Source organism: Panthera uncia, assembly GCF_023721935.1.
Source record: "Panthera uncia isolate 11264 chromosome C1 unlocalized genomic scaffold, Puncia_PCG_1.0 HiC_scaffold_4, whole genome shotgun sequence".
Lineage (NCBI taxonomy): Eukaryota > Metazoa > Chordata > Mammalia > Carnivora > Felidae > Panthera > Panthera uncia.
The window spans coordinates 79504394-79525434 of NW_026057585.1; the positions used below are offsets into that span (position 1 = coordinate 79504394).

Genomic DNA, 21041 nt, shown 5'->3' on the forward strand with positions numbered 1-21041 from the left:
CTTTAAGGAGTTTGGCCGCAGAGTAAGCTGTCAGCCCTCCACCCAAGGACCTTTTTTTAAATGGCTCTATTGAGATGTAATTCACATACCATATACTTGAAGCCCAATGCTTTTTATCTATTCACAGGGTTCTGCACCCATCACCACCATCTGATTTTTGAACATTTTGTCCACCCGGGAGAAACCCTGTACCCATCAGCAGTCGCTGCCCCCTGCACACTCCCCCCAGGCCCAGGCAACCACCAACATACTTTCTGTCTCTATAGATTTTTCTGTTCTAGACATTTTATATAATCAGAATCACATAACATGTGGCCTTTTGAGCCTGGCTTCTGTCACGTAGCAAACTGTTTTCAAAGTCCATCCATGTTGTAGCAGGTATCGATCCTTCATTCTTTTTTTTATGATCAAATAATATTCCACCATATGGATGACACCGTATTTGTGTATCTGTCCGTCAGCTGATGGACATTTGGGCTGTTTCCGTCTTTTAGCTATTATGAATAATGCTGCTGTGCGCATTTTTGTGTGAACGTATGTTTTCATTTCTCTTGCATCTATGCTTGGTAGTGGGATTGCAGGGTCATATGGTGACTACGCTCAACATTTTGAGAAACTAGGAAACTGCTTCCCAACCCAGCAATGCGCGAGGGTTCCAATTCCTCCACATCCTCAGGGACACTTTTTCGTGTCTGGCCTTTCGATTACAGCCATCCGTGTGGATGTGAGGTGCTATAGCTCATTGTGGTTTTTATCTGCATTTCCCTGATGACTAGTGATGTTGACCATCTCTTCCTGGGCTTCCTGGCAGTGTGCACACCTTCTTCAAAGAAATGTCTGTTCAGACGTTTTGCCCATTGTTTGGGCTGTTTTTCTTCTCGTCGCTAAGTTGTAAGGGTTCTTTGTAGATTGTGGATATAAATAGCATCCAGGGACCTTTCTGTATGCTGTGCTCAGTCACCTGCAGGGCACAAGAGGGACTTGGGCACCCTGACAAGAGGAGCCACTGAGTCACTGATGGCAGTGCAGGCCACCCTGTAAAGCTCACTCTTTTGGGATTTCTTTCAGCTGAGTGTGGAGGGACAGTGAAAGGAGAGGTGTCGGGCCAGGTGCTGTCACCCGGGTATCCGGCTCCCTACGAACACAATCTCAACTGCATCTGGACCATCGAGGCTGATGCTGGTTGCACCATCGGGTAAGTGTCTAGGCTGGTGAAGTAACCCCTGCCTATGGTTCAGGACGGTCCTCACCAGCATCATCACCACGCCACTCAGCTAGTAGCTGGGCCTGCCCCAGAGGCCCTTGCCATCAGTGGTGGTTGCCATGCCCCCAGGCTTAGGCTGAGGCCTATGGAAAACCTGGAAAGGCCAGTCTCAGCCTCCCAGGACTGCGGTTCAAGTTCAGACAACTCTCTGGCCTCAATGGCACAGTTCCAGCAGAGTAGCTAAGGGCAGAGCTGGAGGTCATACAAACCCCAGCGTGAATCCCAGCCCTGCCACTTGCTGTTTGCAGGACTTTGGGCACAGCCTTTATTCCCTCTGGGTCCCACTATCTCCTGTGCTGTATCGCTTACAGTAGCAGAGCATCAGGATAAGGCACTTAAAGGAGACAGCACATGCAGTGCACCCAGCATAGTCCTTGGAACATACTAAATATTTAATAACGCTTCTGTGGTTACTTCTCAGACAGTAGTATCGGCGCAGAGCTGTGTGATCCCAGATTGCTTGCTGTTCTTGGTCTGCGTTTCCTCATCTGTAAAATGAGGACAAAAATGCTGGTGTTTTAGGGTTGTAGAGGGAGTCATTACAAAAGCCCAGCACAGTGTCTGGTAGTTCATATGTACGCCCTCAGAATAGAACTTCCTTTCCATACAAGCATCTGACCAACAGGAGTTACTCCTGGGAGTTCCAAAGAATCAGAGAAGAAAGGAACATCACCATTTACCCAGCACGGGACCTGGCACGTATATTGTCTTATCAATTCTCCACGATAGCCCTGTTAGTACTGATGGTAAGTCCTAATAATGAATGGACATAGTTCTCATTCACATTTTATAAACAAGAACACTGAGATCCCAAGAGAATGCACAGTGACTCAGAAAGCTGGGATGTGAACCTGGGTTTTTCTGAGTCTTTACACTATTCACACTGCTGGCCCAGCTGGGCCTTAAGCTATGGTTTAGATGAGCTGTGCGGAGAGGACCCGGTTAGGGGTGCAGGATGAGCAGAGGTCTGGAAGGAGGACTGACAAGACAGCTGGCTGGAGAGGGGGAAGCATGTGGACAAGGAATAGAGCGTGGAGAGGGTTGGAGCATGGCCTGGTCATGGAAGATCTTAAATGCCAGTAGACAAGAGGGAGCTATGGTAGGTTCTTAAGCAGGCTTGTCCCACTGGGGCCTTTTCCAGTGGAGAGAACTCACAGGAAGAAAACCAGTCAGGAGAGGGGCACCTGGGTGGCTCAGTCAGTTAAGCATCTGACTTCGGCTCAGGCCATGATCTCAGGGTTCGTGAGTTCAAGCCTGGCATCGGGCTCTGTGCTGACAGCTCAGAGCCTGGAGCCTGCTTTGGATTCTGTGTGTGTGTGTGTGTGTGTGTGTCTCTCTCTCTCTGCCCCTCCCCTGCTCATGTTCTGTCTCTTCTCTCTCAAAAATAAATAAACATTAAAATTTTTTTTAAAAAAGAAGAAGAAAGAAAAACAGTCAGGAGTCTATTGTAGTGACCCAGGAATGAAGGGTTGAAGATGTGCAATAGTGGGGAATTAAGGCAAGGAGAAGCATAGCTAGAGACGATCCTGCCTTAGAGAGTCTTCAGTCAAGGGGAACTGGCTGAACGGATATGTTGCTGCAAGAGGTACATACAGATACTTGTGTGTTTGCTGATGTACATAGGTCCTTAGACTCCATTCAATTAAAATTAAAGAAGTGCACTGTTTGCTATGTGCAAGTTTTTGAGCTAAGCCCTGTGCAAAACAAGGTCAGAAGAGCTCTTAGGGGTTTTGCACTATTAGGAGCACAAGTTAAATGTACAAATTCATCTTGCACATTTCTGCTAGAAGAAGCTTCTGGAAGCACACCTGGTCAGCTCACCTGCTAACCAGAAACCTTCCATGGCACCCATGTTCACAGAAGCTAAACATCTTATCCTGGTTTTCAAGGTCTTCATGACCTCAACCTACCTCCCCAACCTTATTTCCCTCCCTTTCCCTTCAGTGACATCCCGGCAAAGCCAAACAACTGGTGGCTCCTGTGCATATCTTTGCTCATGGCCTCGCTCTGTGCCTCTGTTTCCACTCTGGCCTCCCTGAAATGCCCCCCTTGCTCCAAAGGCTTATGTCTGAAAATCCCCATCCCTCAAAGTCAAGTACATGTGTCTGCTCACCCAGGAAGTCTTCCCGATCCCCTCTCTTGGACTCCTGGGAGCCATGTCTCCCTCTTTTGAACTCTCATTGCCTGCAGCCCGCGTTTTCCTTGACACTGACCACTTTGTGCTATATTTGTGCTCCTGCCTTTCCTTCCCAGCCAGAGCTGCGGTCTCTGCCTGATCCATTTCTACAAGTCTCCCAGTTCTCAGCACGGTGCCCCCAGCACCTGGATCCATAAGTGTCAAGTGATGAATGAGTGAATGAATGAATGAATGAATGAAGCAGGAGTCAGGTACAAAGGGACTTATATGACTAGTAGATCCACAAGAGTCCCTCAGTAAATGTTAAGTGCACAATGAGTGAATGAGGAGTGTAATGACTTCTACTTTAGTGTACGTGTGTGCAAATCAGAAGGCTTTCCTACCCCGGAACATCATTCATTCATTTATTCATTTATTCATGTAACAGCTGTCTGTCTGTTTATCACATGGCATTGTCTGGGCAGGGTGCTGGCATTGCATATGTGAATGAGACCCAGACACTGTTGGCAAACAGGAGACATGTGTATGCACAGTGAGACGGAGAGATAGGGATAGGGAGTGAAAGACAGGACAGACCAGAGATGCTATCCTGGAAAAGGTGAAAAAGCTGAAGGATGGAGAGGAAGTTGCCAAGTAGCCAGGGAGGAAAGCTGGTGGGAGGGGAAAGGCCTTCTAGACAGAGGAAGTGACATGACGTGGTCAGGCGCAAGGGCTGGAGCATCAGCTGCAATTTTGTGGCAGGAGGCAGTGGTGGGCAATAAAGCTGGTGGAGCAGGCTGCCGCCCAAGCTTGGAGGTCCTTGGAGGCCATGAGGCTGTATTTGGACTTGTCCTGGCATCCTTATGGAGAATGGAGTGACCTGGGGCTGGGATCCCAGTGAGGAGGCTGTCCCAGATCGTGGTCGGGATGAGAAGCCTGAACCCTGGCAGTGGCAGTGGGGGGTGGAGAAGAAGGGACGCATTCAGGAAACGTTGAAGTGTTCACACCAGCTGGTCTCACTCTCGTCAGGAAATATGGAAAGTGTGGTTTCTTCTGTTCCCCTGTGTTTTGTTGCATAACATACAATACGTAAAATACACAGAGAAGTGGAAAGACCAGCCCGTGAGCACCCACATGCCTTCCACCTAGGCTCAGCCACTGTGGAGACTCTCCCATATTGGCGTTCTCTTTGTTTTTGCCTTTATCCCCGTTTTGCTGAATCACTCGAGAGTACATTGTGGACATCACGGTACTTCATTCCTAAATACTTGGGCACGCATCTCCTAAAGCGGAGGGTGTGCGTCTCCATGGCGCGGTGGCATTAGCAGACCCAAGACAGGCAGCGTGATCCCCAGGAAGGAAGGTTTAGAACAAGGGCCGGAGGAGAACAGAGGGCCCTAGGAGCAGCTGACAGGCGAGCACAAGAAATCAATGATGGAATTCTGGGCAAGGGTGAGGACCGTTGTCACCTACAGGAATAGTGGGCACGGGGTGGGCTGGAGGGGAGACAGGAGGACCCCTTCCTGACCCTCAGGAAGAGAAGATCAAGACAAGGACACGGAATGTCCTCTGCATGGTGACATAGCAAGGACTATAAAGTCATGGGGGTGTGCTAAATGTGTGTGTGAGGCCCCTGCAATGGGGAACAGCAGGGAGAAGGTGAAGGTAGCTTTGGTTCACCCTCTAGAGAGCTTCTGGGCAGCCCACGGCCTCAAGGGAGCTGATGCCCAAGGAGCAGAGGAGGGCTCCCGGCTGCACTGAGAGCAGCCAAAAGATGGAGATGAGAGACAGGACGCCTTTCCCTTTCTCGTTCAGTCCCCCACCCAGCTTGACTTTTCCTGGCAGTGCATGTGACGTCCACACACACACATCTGTGCTCGTGCCTGTTTTCTCTCTCTCTTCTGTCTCCCTCCCCCTCTTCCCTCTTTCTCTCTCTTTGTCCCCCTCTCACCTCCTCTCCCTCAGTGCCCCACACAAGCCCTTCACCTGACTAACCAGCAGCAAAGTGAAGGGAATTCATGATTAGACCCTAATGAAGACAAACACAAAAAGCCCTGTTTGTGTTTGAGTCCTTATTCAGAGTAAGATCTAGCTACTACTTTTATTTTTTTAATGTTTATTTATTTTTGAGAGAGAGGCAGCATGCAAGTGGGGGAAGGGCAAAGAGAGAGGGAGACACAGAATCCGAAGCAGGCTCCAGGCTCTGAGCTGTCAGCACGGAGTCCGACACGGGGCTCGAACCCACAAACCGTGAGATCCTGATGCTTAACCAACTGAGCCACCCAGGCACCCCTAAGTTGTTATTTTTAAAGTGGGAATATCTGTATAGGACATTTCTATATAAAAAATAGACACTTGTTTTGAAAAATTCAAAATGCAGACAATAAAGGAATTTGTAGAGAGCAAAAGTCCCCTGAATCTGACTCTGTTCTCCTCCACACGGCCCACAGAAGAGAACCATTGAGATCAGTTTGTTCTGGTAATTCTTTTAGTTTGTATGCCGATAGATGCATAAGGCAAATGCAGCAAACGTGGTTTCTAAAACAAGATAATCTCCATGCATGGCTCAGTGACTCGCTTTTGATTTACTGTTTAATCCTGTATCATCATATTATTATGTCAATATATAGAGATCAGCCTCATCCCATTTGATGGCTACAGAGAATTCTGTTGGAGGCACAACTATAATTTATTTTTCTACTCCCCTATTAATAAAGTAAATATTTTCAGTTTTTCACCCCAGTGAATATCCTTACACATGAATCTTTGAACAGTTGTCCAATTATTTCCTTAGGATATATTCTTAGAAGGCAAATTTTAATACATGATCTCACATTTCCCTCTGGTCACTGTGGCAATTTACGCATCTGCCAAAAGTCTGCCTCCCTGCACAGCATCACTAGCTGCTGTCAATCCTGTCTGTGTTTCTCAGTTTGACAGACAAAATGATATCTAACTGTGTTGGCTGCTTCCCGTTCTCAGTATATTTTTCCTTGGGGGAGGTTTTTTTCTTTTCCTACAGAGGACTCAACTGGGTTGATTTTTAAATAGTGTATAATTTCAGTGTAGAATTCTTTTTAATCCCTATTTAAAATGTTCTTAAAACTTACTAAGTGGTGGGGTGCCTGGGTGGCTCAGTCGGTTAAGCGTCCGACTTGGGCTCAGGTCATGATCTCACAGTCTGTGAGTCCGTGAGTTAGAGCCCCATGTCGGGCTCTGTGCTGACAGCTCAGAGCCTGGAGCCTGCTTCGAGTTCTGTGTCTCCCTCTCCCTCTCTGCCCCTCCCCCACTCACGCTCTCTCTTTCCTTCAAAAATAAATAAATATTTAAAAAGTTTTTTTAACTTAGTGGTTATGTATTTCATATGATTTACTTGTTATTTTTACTGCATTGCACCCTTTTTACTTTTTGAACTTTTGTCTTATTTATGTTCCCTGTATACTCGAAGAAAGTGAAAAGAGCACAGGGTTTTTGTATATTTCTTTTTTTTTTAATTTATTTATTTGGAGAGAGACAGAGACAGTGCGAGCAGGGAAGGGGCAGAGAGAGGGAGAGAGAATCCCAAGCAGGCTCCACACTGCCAGCACAGGGCCAGCTGTGGGGCTCAAACTCACAAACTGAGAGATCATGACCTGTGCCGAAACCAAGAGTCGTACGCTTAACCGACTGAGCCACCCAGGTGCCTATATATACATATATACGTATATATATATCTCTTTTCCATCAAACGTATTATGTTCTTTTTCAAACAAAACAGATGATGCGTCCTTATTGTTTTCTTTCATTTTTAACTCTTCCTATTGTCAGCTGATTTGATTTAATTGGCTTTGTTTTTCCTCTAGTGATTTGAAAGTTCTGTATCCTATTTTTTTTTATTCTGCCAGCGATCTTGTGTTTTCATTAATTCTGTTTTCAACAGTATTCATCTTGCTCTCCTTTATTTTGGGAATCTTGTTGTTTTCATTTTTATTTTAAGGAAGCTATTCTTTTTTGTTTTCACATTGCCCTTGACAGCTTACTTTTGTTATTTCTATGTATTACCGTCTTGCACCTCCCTGAAAATACTGTTTATGTTCTGTTTTACAATGCCTCCTATTTTTTCCTGCATTAACTGCATCTTTCAGTTGGGCCATTTAATCTGATTAATCAGCTGGATTCCTCTGAGGAGCCAATTCTCTTTACATCCCCAGGGGTTTTGTTGTTCATTCAACATCGAGTTGCAGCTCAGAGCTGGACTCTGGCACCAGACTGCCCGCCACTCTGATGAGCCGTGTAGCTTGCGAAGGTCTTTAAGCAAGCACTCTGGGCCTCTGTTCTCTTAGCTGTAAAATGGTGATTTAAGACAGTACCCATCAGCTAAGGTTACGATGAGGTTAAGTGAGTTAACATATCTAAGCACTTGGAACAGTGCCTGGCATGTAATTCCCAAGTGACGAGAAACCCCTCCTGGAACTGGGAAGGCGGTTCATTTTACTCAGATGGGGCCCCTCAGCAAAGCAGGTTGTAGTTCACCCCTGAGAGTCCCAGGTGGTGGGTGCCATGCTGCTGGTGGGAACAGGTGTCAGGCGGGCTTCCCCTTGGTGTCCCAGATGGGACACGATGTGGGAAAGCCCACAGGCCAATCCAAGGGACCATCCCCTGGGGCACAGACAGCAGAAGGCCTGCAGACACCTCTCCTCAGCCTGCCCTTGGCCCCAGCCGAACACTGGAGATGATCAGAGGGATCTGTGGTCAACCTCACCCCAGCAAGCCGGGCAAGGAAGGACAGTGGGTAGCTGCAGGGATTGCCCTCAGTCCTGGGTGGGGTCCCGGCAGGAAAATGGGCCCTTCTTGGGTGTGCAGGACAAGCATAGGCTGGCAGTCAGATTCTGTCCTGGAACCCAGGGGCATCTCCAGCATTTGGTAGGTGTGTTTTCCCCTGAGTACCAAGAATCGGACAGGCTGACCAGTGAACTCCATCCAGGCCTGACAACCAACAGCAGGAGAGCAGACTGTGCTGCACCCTCCATGTCACTCTTCCTTGTGTGGTCAGTATGTAGAACGTGGAATTTCATCCCCTATGGATGAGACGCCTTCTCAGTTTCCAGTGTTGGGTTAGAGTTTTCCCTGTTATAATCAGTGGACCAGCTCAGAGAAAAATTGAAGAGAGGGAAGCAAAGCCATCTGCTCTTGGTCCTGCCCTCTACCTAACATTTATCAAACACGTACCTCGTACCACATTCTTGATCAGTTATTACTATCCCCATTTTACAGATGAGACTATCGAGGCCCGGAAAGGGTGAATATCTCACAATTACCCAGTGATGTGGGCTTCAGACCCTTTCTGTCTAGCTCCAAACTCTTCTCTCGCCAGTCTGTCGTTCTGACCCTGGTTTAGTTCCACTGAACAAAACACACATTGAACACTTTCTCTGCGCCAGACACTGTGCGGTGGGAAACACAACAATTACACTAAGGCCAGTCTTTGTCTTCCAGGGGCTCACATTCTGTGGGAGGAAATAGTCAAACGAACAGGTCCCTCCAAGACAAAGCAGAGACTGTGAGCAGGTGCAAGCCAAGTTCAGCAATGGAGAAGAGAGAGAGAGAAGGCCTGCCTGGAGGTGTAGAGGCGAGCATTCCAACTGAGGGGAAAGAGAGCGAAGGCGCGAACACAGGGCACAATGTAGGGTCTATCCACAAAAGAGTGCTCCCTTGACGTGGCTGGGGACCGCATGGGGGAGATGAGGTTGCTCGGGTAAAGAGGGCTCTCCGCAGGACCCTGCAGGCTAAGATGAGGACTCTAAATGGATTTTTCAGTATAATGAGAAGCCATTGGAATATTTTGAAGACAGTAACGACATTCAGTTCAATTAAAATACTTGGAGCATTTACTCAGTGCCAGGCGTTCTGCCAGGTACTGAGCGTATAAATATAAATAAGAAACAGTCTTTTCCCTTGAAAGTCTCAGTCGTATGGGTAGAAATTTCATCAGTTAGGAATGGAAGTAGAAAAACTGACTAAAGCTGGCTTCAACAGATGGAGGTTCACTTTTCTCTTGGAACGAGGATCTGAAGGTCCCGTCTAGACCCAGGGCGGCCGCTCAGGATGCTGTTGCCTTTCTTCTTGCTGCACTGCCCTCGGCTGTACCCTCATGCTCGCCTGGTTAGCTGCTGCGGCTCCACACCTTGTGTCTGTGTCGCAGTCTAAAAGAAGAGGGGAGAGGACAGGGCACAGATCTTTCTCCTTGGGATGGTTTGTGTATTTCATCAGGAAGAATCACCATGCTTACAGACGTCTTCCTACACTTTATTCATCAGAACTCGCCATGGATGCCCGGCTGGGAAAGCAGGAAATCAATTTTGTTTCGCTGTTACAGTTTCACTAGTAGAGATAGACGAGTTTTTGGAAATGGAGTGCAGATAGACCGTCCTACAGGGTCTGCTACAGATTCTAATATAATGCGATAAATGCTGTAGTAGAAGTTTGTACAAAGCACAGCTGAAAAGCATTTGCAAGGATAGTTCCTAATCCCAGGTAGCAGTTGGGGGCAGGGTGTTAGAAGAGGAGCTATTCTAGGTGCATTTGAAAGCATAGTAGTAGTTCGCCATGCAGAGTGGAGGTAACATGAAAGGGAGGAAGGGGTGAATGTACAGAACTGCTTCTGGAGGAACCCATTGTCTGATGTGACATGATGGTATCTCCATTCCTAAAAGAAGGTCACTGGTGGCAATGCCAAGGAGAAATTGGCTGGGAAACCAGGGAGGAGTCTAAGATAACTGTTTGAGAGGCCCTTGCTATATTCAGAAGAACTGCGCCTTGTTTCTGAGTACAAATCTGGCTAGGCTTACAAGCTATATGTGAGGGGCTACATGGAGGGGAAAAGGGGGAAGGGAAAAGAGACAGTCTTCTCCAGGCGTGCTTTCCCTAAAGAGATCTGGGGCCCATGGAGGGTGGAAATGTTGTTCTGGAAGCTTCAATTTCTGCTCTTAATGCTCATATTTGGCTAATGAGGATACTTTGTTGATTTTTAACTGTAGGGATGCTTTTTAATGATTAATGCAAAGGGTGACCTGGAAACTCCATTCTTGGCTGTTGGTCACCAAGCAGTAGGATTACCGAGGGGTGGGAGGGAGGCACAGTTTTGATGAACCAGAACCCCTACCCAGTGGAGCTTGTCTTCCTGGGAGGAGCCTGAACTAGACAAAACATCTGGCTGCACCGGAAATCCGGACTCCCTGCCTGCTGTTGCATATCAATCATGGGGCAGCAATCCCCCACTGCGGTCACTGTTGTTCCCCTTCAACAGCAAGTGGGCAGCTGGCCCAGAGGAGGCAGAAGGCACCAGAAGTGAAGCTTCTGTTCGTAGCTCTTGCCAGGAATCGTGGCCGCAGGTTTAGCTGCTTCCAGAAGGTTTGTTTTTGAGCCATGGCAGTAGTTAAACCTTCAACAGAGAAGGTCCATGAACTTGCACTACAAGAGCTGACCTCCTGAAGGAGCTGAACAGATAAGCACATACCCGGCGGGGTGTTCCTTTGTCAGGCTTAAGGTTTCAACAAATCAGGAAATCACCAAAAGGAGCTCAGAAGTTTTTTGAAGGAGAGGATATGGATAACCCGGGAGGTGTAAATGTAGATGTAAGTGTGGCGATGCTCTCTGGCAATTTGGTTTTCATGGATCACCTCTAGAAAAAAGAAACACAAATTACTTCAAATCATCCAAGAATAATAATCCAGCTGGGCTACACTGGATGGTTGAATTGGCCTGTAGACATCAAACTGACTGCCAGTTTACCATCCCAAAAAAATGAATTCCAGGATTTCTTAGAGGGGGGATTCCATTCAACTGAAGAAACATAGACTTCGTTGGACCAGTATAGATCTCCCCCCCTCAAAAGATAAGGAAACCAGCAAAAAATAAATAAAATGAACTTGCATGATGCCACTTAACACATACCATTCTTGAAAAAGAATCATTTCCCTAAAGAAATAGAAACATAGGTGCGCCTAGGTGGTTCAGTCGGTTAAGCCTCTGACTTTGGCTCAGGTCATGATCTCACGGTTAGTGAGTTCGAGCCCCATGTTGGGCTCTGTGCTGACAACTCAGAGCCGGGAGCCTGTTTCAGATTCTGTGTCTCCTTCTGTCTCTGCCCCTCCCATGCTCTCTCTCTCTGTCTCAAACATAAATAAACATTAATTTTTTTTTTAAATGGAAACATTTTCTGAAAAAATTTTACTCTAGTAAACGAAAGAAAACGTAAATGGATTTATGGATAATATTCTCATTGACATATGAGAAGTAGGGATGATTGGTAGCAGAAGATTGGATGATGCAGTGGGGGAGGGGAGATCCTGAGATAGAAGGACAGTGATAGAGGCAAGCAAAGAATGAAAAAGAAGCTAAATACACAGGAACCAAAATCCACAAGAGCAGCAATTGCCTTGTAAAAAATAAAAGCATTCAAGTAAGAGACAAGCTGGAGGATCTGAGATTGCAGAGAAAAACTACAAGAATGTGGAAATAAATGAAAGAGGAGTTGCCAAATGCAAAAGACAAGAGTACCAACCAGGCGGCACATGTGGAGAAGAACAAGGAGCAAATGGAGAAAGGGGTAATAAAATACAAGCTGTGAACAAAGTCCTCTGAGAAGGGGCAGACGATGGACCAGGGCTAAAGCATCCTGGTGAATTGAATGGACTCACTGAGTTCCAGGCAAAACTAATTAGATACAACTTGATGAACAAATCAAACAGTTCCAAGAATAATGAAATCCCGGAAAGCCTTTGGGAAAACACACCCACACAGGTAAGCACATCATCAATCCCCCTCAGATAAACAGTCATTTACAAAAAGCCACCACCACAGAGAATCCAGTCCTCCTAAAATCGCTTCCCCTTAACATCAAAGGCTGAAGCCAGTGGTGTTGTGAGACCCAAGAACCATTGATCCAGCCAGGATATAATATGCACAGAAGACACAGAAAATTGACACTCAGGCTTCTTGAAAAGCTTGCAAAGACATTGCAGCAGGCTGTATGATGGCCCCCAAAGATATCAGGTGTTAATGACTGGAGCCTGTAAACATTAGCTTACTTGGAAAAAGGATCTTTGCAGCTGTGATTAAATCCGGGCCCTTGAGATGAGGAGGTGAGCCTGGATTCTCTCCAGGTGGGCCCTAAATGCAATCACACGGATCTTTATAAGAGGGAAGCAGGGGGAGATTTTATACACACAGAGGAGAAGACAGACACAGAGACTGGAACGATGGAGCCCCAAGCTAAGGAATGCCAACAGCCACCAGGGACAGAGAGAATTATTTCATGGGAATAGTGTCTATGCCATAATAAGGCTAACAGTCGTGGATCTTTATGTAACCTAATAAGGAAACATAAAATGAAATCTGTCGTAAATACAAGAAATTGACAATCATAGAGGACTTTAACACATCTCTTAAGTAACTATAAAAAAAAAATGTTGTACACCTGAAACGAATATAATATTGTATATTAGTCACACTTCAATAAAAATAAAGAGAACAAAAACAGAATTTGTTTTAGGTGATTTTACCACTTATTGATTTTACACTATGTATCAGGCTCAGTGCCAGGTACCTTTATATGTGATTTCATCTACAATAATTCTCCTAGCAACACTGCTGGACAGATGCCCAGTTACTGCCATTGTACAGACAAGTAAACTGAGGCTGTGCAAGTTCACCTGAGTAGCTGTCATAGAACTAGATTTGAAGCTATGTCTTTGGCTCCCTAGCCACTGTTTCTTTTCCACTGTGTTACACAGCCTCTTCAGGAAGTATGAACCTTTCATGTTATGGAAAACACTTCTTCTAAGAAGGATAAAGACACATCTGCCCCTCACAGAATCCCCTGACACCTCCAGGGCAGGTTCTGGCTAATGACAGTCACAGAGCCTTCGTTTACAAGGTGCTGATGATAAGATGGAAACCAGTGCAAGGTCAGCCAGCAAGTAAGGGTGATACACAAGGAATAGCCCAAGTCCTGCATCTGTATGCTTGCCCCAGAATGGAAACTGTGGCCGGGTGGAAACTGTGGTTTCTTCAGTGACCAGAAGCTCAGGTTTATTCTCTTGCTCGCAGACGTAACAAAAGAATCACTTTTCTATTGAATACCAGCTGGCCCCAGGAAAGAAGAGCCTTTCATTTCGCTCTAGACACCAATGCTTGCTTTGGGCTTTGGTCTGTCTTCTCCGCTTTTGCTCTTTGGATGGCGGGATGATTTAATTATTATTGTCTGCTATTATGATCATGGTTTAATTGTTGGTTTGCAGCTTCGTGGCTCAGAAGGGGGCATTTTATAAAACAAGTATTATTTTCTTATTGTCGTTTCCAATGTCACTGAGGATAATTTAGGTTGCCTTCTCATTTGGGGGCAGGAATGATTTCTGACCCCCTTCCCCCCCGTAGCAGCTGTTCGTTTGTGTGCTGTTTTCTCTTGTTGTAAAAAGATCCGCAGTTAGGACTCGTATCTGTGCAGCATCCATTTGTTCATGGAGTGAACAGTTGTTTGGGAGTACCCAAGGCCCTTTCACATTCAGGAGCCAGTCAGAAGGCAGGTGAAATCAACATGTCAAGATGTTTTTGCGTATCTTTCTAATGTGCAACAGATACAGATGAACCACCTGTAAGCAGCAGGGCATGCAGTATCCAAAAAAAAAACCCCAATGTGTCCGCATTTCCTTGGGACTGAGAGAACTGGGGACCAAATCCCAGAAGCAGGATTTGCCTGCGAAGTACAGGCGCCTGTAGTGAAAATCGAGGTTCTCCTAGCTTTTCATATGGAGACTCTGGTAGAAAACTTCTTCCTGTCATTGAGGCCGAGTATCAATGAACCATACTGCCTTAGCAGCAAAGTCTGGCCGGCTCTCAGTGGCGGGCTGGTGGGAAGAGGTCAGGGAGCAAGGGCCGGGTGGAAGAGGCCCTCCCCAGGGCACCTGCTACAAGGAGACTGCGGTGGGACTCTGCAGAAACACCACAACAAAAAGGTGTATGGAGATCCTGGAACAGGGACAACCCCACAGTTGAGGGTGCCCTGTAGTTGAAGCAGGTGGCAGCCAACTGTGCAATGAAGACCCAGCTCCAGAGAGAGCAGTTTCAGGGCAGCCCCCAGGGGAGTAGGAGAAAGAAGCAGACACCCAGGTTGTACCCCCCGGAAAACCAGATACCAGACTTAAGACCCTGAGACCAACTCGGGCCCCTCCTTTGGTGGGAACTGGGCTCCCCGCCCCTCTCCCCAGTCCTGCCCCATCACCATGGAAACTGCTGTCACTAGAATCACAGGGGCCACGCCAGCCTTGTGTTCTGCACAGCTTGAATGATATTACCATCATTGCCATTCCTCTGAGACTGTCTTCTCTCTTGACTTCTAGGGCTGCACCTGTTTCTGCTTTTCCTTCTAAGTCTTAGTCTTAGTTTCCATGGACTTCTCTTCCCCTGCTCATCCCTAAAGCCAGTGTCCTCCAGAACTCACTTCTCTGTGCACATCTCACGCTGGGCGTTGGGCGTGCTTGTCCAGACCCGCCCACCTGCACCCCATGCTTTTGTCCTCCTGAAGAACCACTTCTTTCCTGGGGTGCCCATCTCTCTAGCCATCCGTGTCCTCATGCAGGCTCTCTTCCCTCCCTGGCATTCCCTTTTCTTCTCACACTCCTAGTCCACCCCGTTCATCTGGACGCATCCTGTTCATCTGGCGAGACTCAGCTCCATTGTTCCCTTCTCCCGGGGGCCTTACCTGCACGAGGTAGGGCCTTCTCTGTGCGCACCTTCACCATAATCCCCATCACACCGTATTTAGGGGTAGGGCTATGCCATATTCCCATCGGTATCACCAGTGCCTGGTATGCTGTCTGCATCTAATACTTGCTATCTCTTGATTGAATGTGTGACTTTCAGTGTCTGTATGGGTTCAGAGAACCCACAAGGCTGGACTTAGTGAGTGAAGACTGTGGTTGCAGCCTCCCCACATCTCCTCGGTTTGGACCAGGCTGCTAGCTCTGGCCTGGAGTCTGTGCGGCTAGGTCCTATCTCTTTGGTGGTGATAGAGCACCAACTGTACAGTTGTAAGATCCAAGGAGCTGGAGGTGGGCAGTAAAGAGAGGTGTCAGAACCCCCAGCAATCTAGGGGTATCTCCCTTAGCACATAGGATTTAAATTGCCTCTTGCCACATGACAGGCACTTGACCTGGGTGAGTTTGGTTGAACTATGGGTGTTCCTGAAAGATGGCGAACGGTTCATTCATTCATCAATTCAACCAGACCAAGAGCTTAGTTTGGGCCAGGCCTTGTGCTGGGTACCAGAGATACAGAGATGAATGCATCACAAACATAGCAGTCAAGGAGCTCGGTAAGATAGGTAAGTCAATGGATGGCTCTGATACAGCAGGAGCACATAGAGGGAGCATCTCTCCAGACTGGGGCCATGAGGGGGATATGGGGAAGCCCAGGAAAAGCTCCCCACTGGGTGAGGGGCACCGACTGGTACACATCAGTAAGGTGGTGTATTCGTTTACTGGGGCTGCTGTAACAAGCAGAATGGCTTAAAACAAGAACAGACATTTACTTGCTCACAGTTCTAAAGCTTAGAAGTCCAGAATCAAGGTGTCAGTGTAGCTTTGCTCCCTCTGAAGACTCTAGGGAGCAATCTGTCCTTCTTCTGGCTTCTGGTAGTTGCCAGCAACCCTTAGCATTCCTTGCCTCACAGATGTGTCACTCCAGTCTCTACCTCTGTTTTCACCTGGTCTTCTCCCCGATGTCCCCTCTGTATCTCTGCATATAGTCTCCCTCTCCTTTCTCTTATGAAGACATCAGCCATTGAATTTAGGGCCCACCCTAATCCAGCATGACCTCATCTTAATTTGATTATATCTGCAACAATGCATTTATTTCCAGTTAAGGTCACATTGACAGGTAGAGGGGCTAGAACCTGAGCATATCTTTTTGGCAGAGACAACTCAACCATGGCAGGTGGTGTGAGGGTGCATGGGGGTAGGAACATTCCAGGCAGAGAGAAGTCTCTGAAGCAAGAAGATAAGAAGGAAATGGGTGAAGACTAGAGAGGCTTGGAGGATGGCAGTTGGGGCTCCCGGAAGACTTGGTGAGGGAAATCTCTGGTGCCCCAGGAGCAAGGTATCTCTATGAAGGACTACTTTTCGCCTCTCTCCCTCCCTTCCCACCTGGGGGCACCGTGGGAACAGGGTCCTCAAATTGTTTCCAGTATTTCAAAAGCCAAAGAAGACTGATATTCACCTGCACAGGAGCCACTCAGGCAAGCCTATAGTCTGCTTTGGCCTGGAATTAGCCCTATTGATCACAACCTCTGATTAGCATTTTATAGACTTTGATTTCTATAAGATGAGAAAAAGTCTTCAGTAAGAGTCTTAATAAATGTGGTCAGTTTCGCAAAGCGAGTCTTACCTGGCTCTCATCAAGGATTTCTAATACAAGAGGTCCCCGGCCCCCTGCTACAGCCCCCAGCTACCTGCCCTGCACCTGCTCTTGCCCCTGCCACTATTCTCATCTGGGCAGCAAGAGTGACCTTAAAGTGGAAATCGGATCCTGCCAGGCCTCAGTTGAAGAATCTCTCAATGAAACCCAAACTTTTCCCAGACCCTCAGGGCCCCACCCGACCTGGCCTCTGCCTGCCTTGTCTTGGGCCAGCAACAGCTTCAGCGACCTTTCTGTTACTCGAACACTCCAGGCTGGTTGCCTTCGGGGGCCTTTGCACATGCTGCCTTTATGATAGGAAGCGTCCGTCCTCCTACCTCCTTCTCTGCCCTGCTCTTCCCGGGGCTGGCACCTATGAGCCTCTCCTCTTGATTCCACATCACCTCTCCAGCCACTCTCTTGAAAGCGGGTACTCTGTCTCAGCACGCTGCCTCCTTCACCGCATTTGCCACAGCTGATAATCTTTTAATGGGTTTGTGTATGTGGGAGTATTGCCCATCTCCAGAAACAACTGGAAAATGACACTCTGTCTGTCATCTTCACCATTATCTCCCCGCACCCAGCGCATGGGAGGTGTTTAAATAAATGAATGCAGTAAGAGGTCTGCACCTTCAGCCTCTATCCTTTTGACTGCTGAATTGCATTGTTTCTGCAGGCAAAGGACCTCGGGCTCCCTCCTCTTGCCTCCTGCTTCCACTTCTCCAGACCTCTTCAATGCCAAGCCCTTGACTTTATCTGATGATCAGATCGGCTAAGCTGAATGCAGAGAGCTGGCCTTTGTAATTCATGGTCTCAAAGATCAGCCCTTTAGCCTTGTGTATGATTCACCTGTAAACTATTGATTACTAATAGGGCCTCTGCAGCCCATGCCTGGCTCCGGGCCACAGCCTCTCCCTTCCGGAGGCTCCGGCAGCATTACCAGGGAGAAGAGTGGGAGCACCAAAGTTGAACCCAGACTATAATTATATAATGTAATACTGGCTCACTCTCAAACCAGCCCTTGACCTTGGGCAAGTTACTCAACCTCTCTAAACCTCTGTATTCTCATTTTTAAAGATGGGAATGAAGCCATCTTTACAAGATAAAGATGGTTGTGTGGGCCAAGCACATGCAAAAGTGCTTTGTACACAGTGGTTGTTATATGAACAACCTCGTTTTCTTTCATTTCCACCTCGTCTCCATATTCTCTCTGCTCAGCTTCCTATCAGATGGCTCCCCCTGGGATTTCATTCATTCGTTCATGGATTCATTCAGCCATTCAGTAATTCGCCCTCAGGGAGCTCAGTGGGCCTCTAACTCAAAGAGGACAAAGCACAAGTTCCTCTAGCTAATTCCGGAGCCTCATTATCTTTACTCTCTCAGCCCAGCTCTGTTTCCTAGGACATCCTGACGCCACTTAAACTCCAGTGTGGGAGTTGCCTCTCTTCCCAGCCCCTTGACCTCCCTCTGCCTCTGGGTCTTGTCTCATGCTATTAATCCAAAGAAAACACACTCCCTTTCATGCTGTACAGACTTCAAGCCTCATCAACTCTTCCCTTCCCCGACAAGTCCGGCCCAGAGCACCTCTCTTTCCCGCGAGCATGCACAGCAGCCCGCACCGCGTACCCCCTGGTCTGCTCCTGTGGTTGGGGTCAATTTCACAGTGCGTCGACAAACGTGGAGAAAGCAGACAAGGAAGGGGGCAGTTGGCACAGCAGGGAGTACACCGGTTTGCTCCGCTTCCTGGGGAGCTCCTTCTTCCTCTTTCCAATCAAGTGCGGGGCCCCAGGCTTCCAGTCTGGTTCCTGCTGAACGCCTTGAAGGGAAGCCCATCTGTCTTTACTCTGCCAGAAACCCTCAGAGGGGTTGCCTGCCAGAGGAACTAGAAACCCACACAGCTTCTGGTGTGGAGGACCTCCACCTAGATCTGTAAAAGGGTTTGCTCAGGAAATCCAGGAGATTCATTTGAATCCTGTTAGAACTAACTGATAGCTGAAAATAAGAAACACACACATCCAATAAGAAATATGTAACTAACGATTAAATCTCATTCACAATGGAGTTTTTAAAAAATAATTCAGAGGTGCCTGGGTGGCTCCATCGGTTAAACGTCCAACTCTTGATTTCAGCTCCAGTCACGATCTCACAGTTTGTGAGATCAGGCCCCGTGTGAGGCTCTATGCTGACAGCGTGGAGCCTGCTTGGGATACTCTCTCCCTCTCTCTCTCTGCCTCTCCCCCACGCTCTCTCTCTCTCAAAAATAAATATTTCAAAAAAGAATTTAATACAAAGTATGTAAAAGAAAAACATGACAAAGAAGAAAACCATGAAACTTTACGAAATAAGTTATCTACAGTGTTCCTGGCTGGGGAAAATAGCATAAAGATATCAGTTTGCCCAAATTAATCAATACATGTGTGCAATTCCAATCAAAATATCAGTGGGATTTTTTTGGAACTTGATAACTGTAAAGTTCGTGTCAAAGGATAAGTTTGTGAAAATAGCTAAGAAATTTGGGAGGGAGACTGGAATATGAAGAGGAACTTGCCCTGTAAGAATATCAAAATATGATGGGGCACTTGGGTGTCTCAGTCCGTTGAGCATCTGACTTTGGCCCAGGTCATGATCTCACAGTTCTTGAGTTTGAGCCCCACATCAGTCTGTGTGCTGGCAGCTCAGATCCTGGAGCCTGCTTCGGATTCTGTGTCTCCCTCTCTCTGTGCCCGTCCCCTGCTCATGCTCTGTCTCTCTCAAAAATAAATAAACATTAAAAATAGTATTTAAAATCAACCAGAATAACTTTAAAAAAAATAATATCAAAATATGAAATAAGAAAACAGAAGTAAGTTGAGGAGGCATGTTCATAGTACCACAAGAAGCATCCATGTAGACAAAGGAGGAAGGCCCTGGAACTAAGGAGAGCGTCTAGAATCGGACTCATGACCAAACCTATAGCATTTCAAACCCATGGGGGGAGCCTGGATTATTCAGCGACAAGTGTCCTCCTTCCCCAGGTATTCATGAGCACCATCCAAAGTTGTCGGGCACATCCTAGGCACTGGGGCCTACCGTCGTGAGTAATACCTGCTCTCACACTCATGAAAACGGTCTTCTAGTTGGGGAGACAGGTAGTAAACAAATGAATAAACTAAGCACGGACTATATAATAAATAGGAGGAAGTAAACAGAGCATTTTGATAGTCAAAACACGGGTGGTAGTGGGACAGGTAGTGGGACAGTTGAGTGTCCATTTGGAAACATAATAAACCTGAAAACCTCAAAAAATAGAACTAACAAAGTCTGGGGAAATATTAAAGTTTTGCTGTCCGATCATTGTGGGAAGGAGCGGATTTGCCCAAGCATAACATGACCCCCAGTATCCTTAAAGAAAAAGATTACCACACTTGATTATATAAAATGAATAACCCCTACACTGAAATAGACACTGTGGACAAAATTTAAAGGGCAAAGAGATACCAGACGCTAGGAGAAAATATTAGCAATGTATGAAAAACAAATCAAAAAGTATAAAAATAATAAATAAAAATTATACTAGAGTTACAGTTAACTGTAAATAGAATTTTAAAAGACAAGTAACTCAATTAAGATGGGTAAAGTTTGTGAAGACATACAAATGGCCAATGAATATATGCAAAGATATGCAACCTAACTAAATTATGTAAACTTAAAACACCAGTGAGATTCCATTTTGGCTTAGCAGATGGGCAAGTATTTAATATAGAATATATTTACAACATTGTAATATCTGATGTTGATGAGGTAAAGTTTAGAGAGAAGAGTCTTATGAATGCTGTTTAGTGGGAATATAAATCAATATGATCACTTAAGAGAATAATTTAGCAGCATTTATCAAAAATTGTTAACTATGACCTATCTTCCCCCCAAAATTCTTGCTACAATCGACTGAAATATTAACAGAAATGTGCAAAGCTACCTGAAGATGGGAGGAGCACTCCTTGCAGTCTTTTGTGAGATAGCAAAATATAACCATGTCCATTTTTGTAGAGAAAAAAAATGAACTGTACATATTAGGTACATAAAAGAGTCTTAAGTGAAAAAAGTGACATGAAATTATGTAAAATATGGTCCCATTTTGGGGGAAAAAGGCAAGTGTGCAACACTGAAAGTCTGGAAGGATATACACCAAAACTAATATCAAGTAAAAAGCTTTGGAGAACAGATTGGTTTGTGTAAGAAAGAGACTTTTTA

General features: G+C 46.5%; 1 long non-coding RNA gene across 1 annotated transcript in view; it reads left to right on the forward strand.

Annotated features, from left to right (window-relative positions):
• Positions 1–1072: 1072 nt before the first annotated feature.
• The window catches only part of LOC125912792 (uncharacterized), a 28393-nt gene continuing 8424 nt past the window's right edge, over positions 1073–21041 (forward strand). Inside the window, exon 1 of the long non-coding RNA XR_007454834.1 lies at positions 1073–1195. This is a non-coding gene — a long non-coding RNA (uncharacterized LOC125912792). The remainder of the gene's footprint in view (positions 1196–21041) is intronic.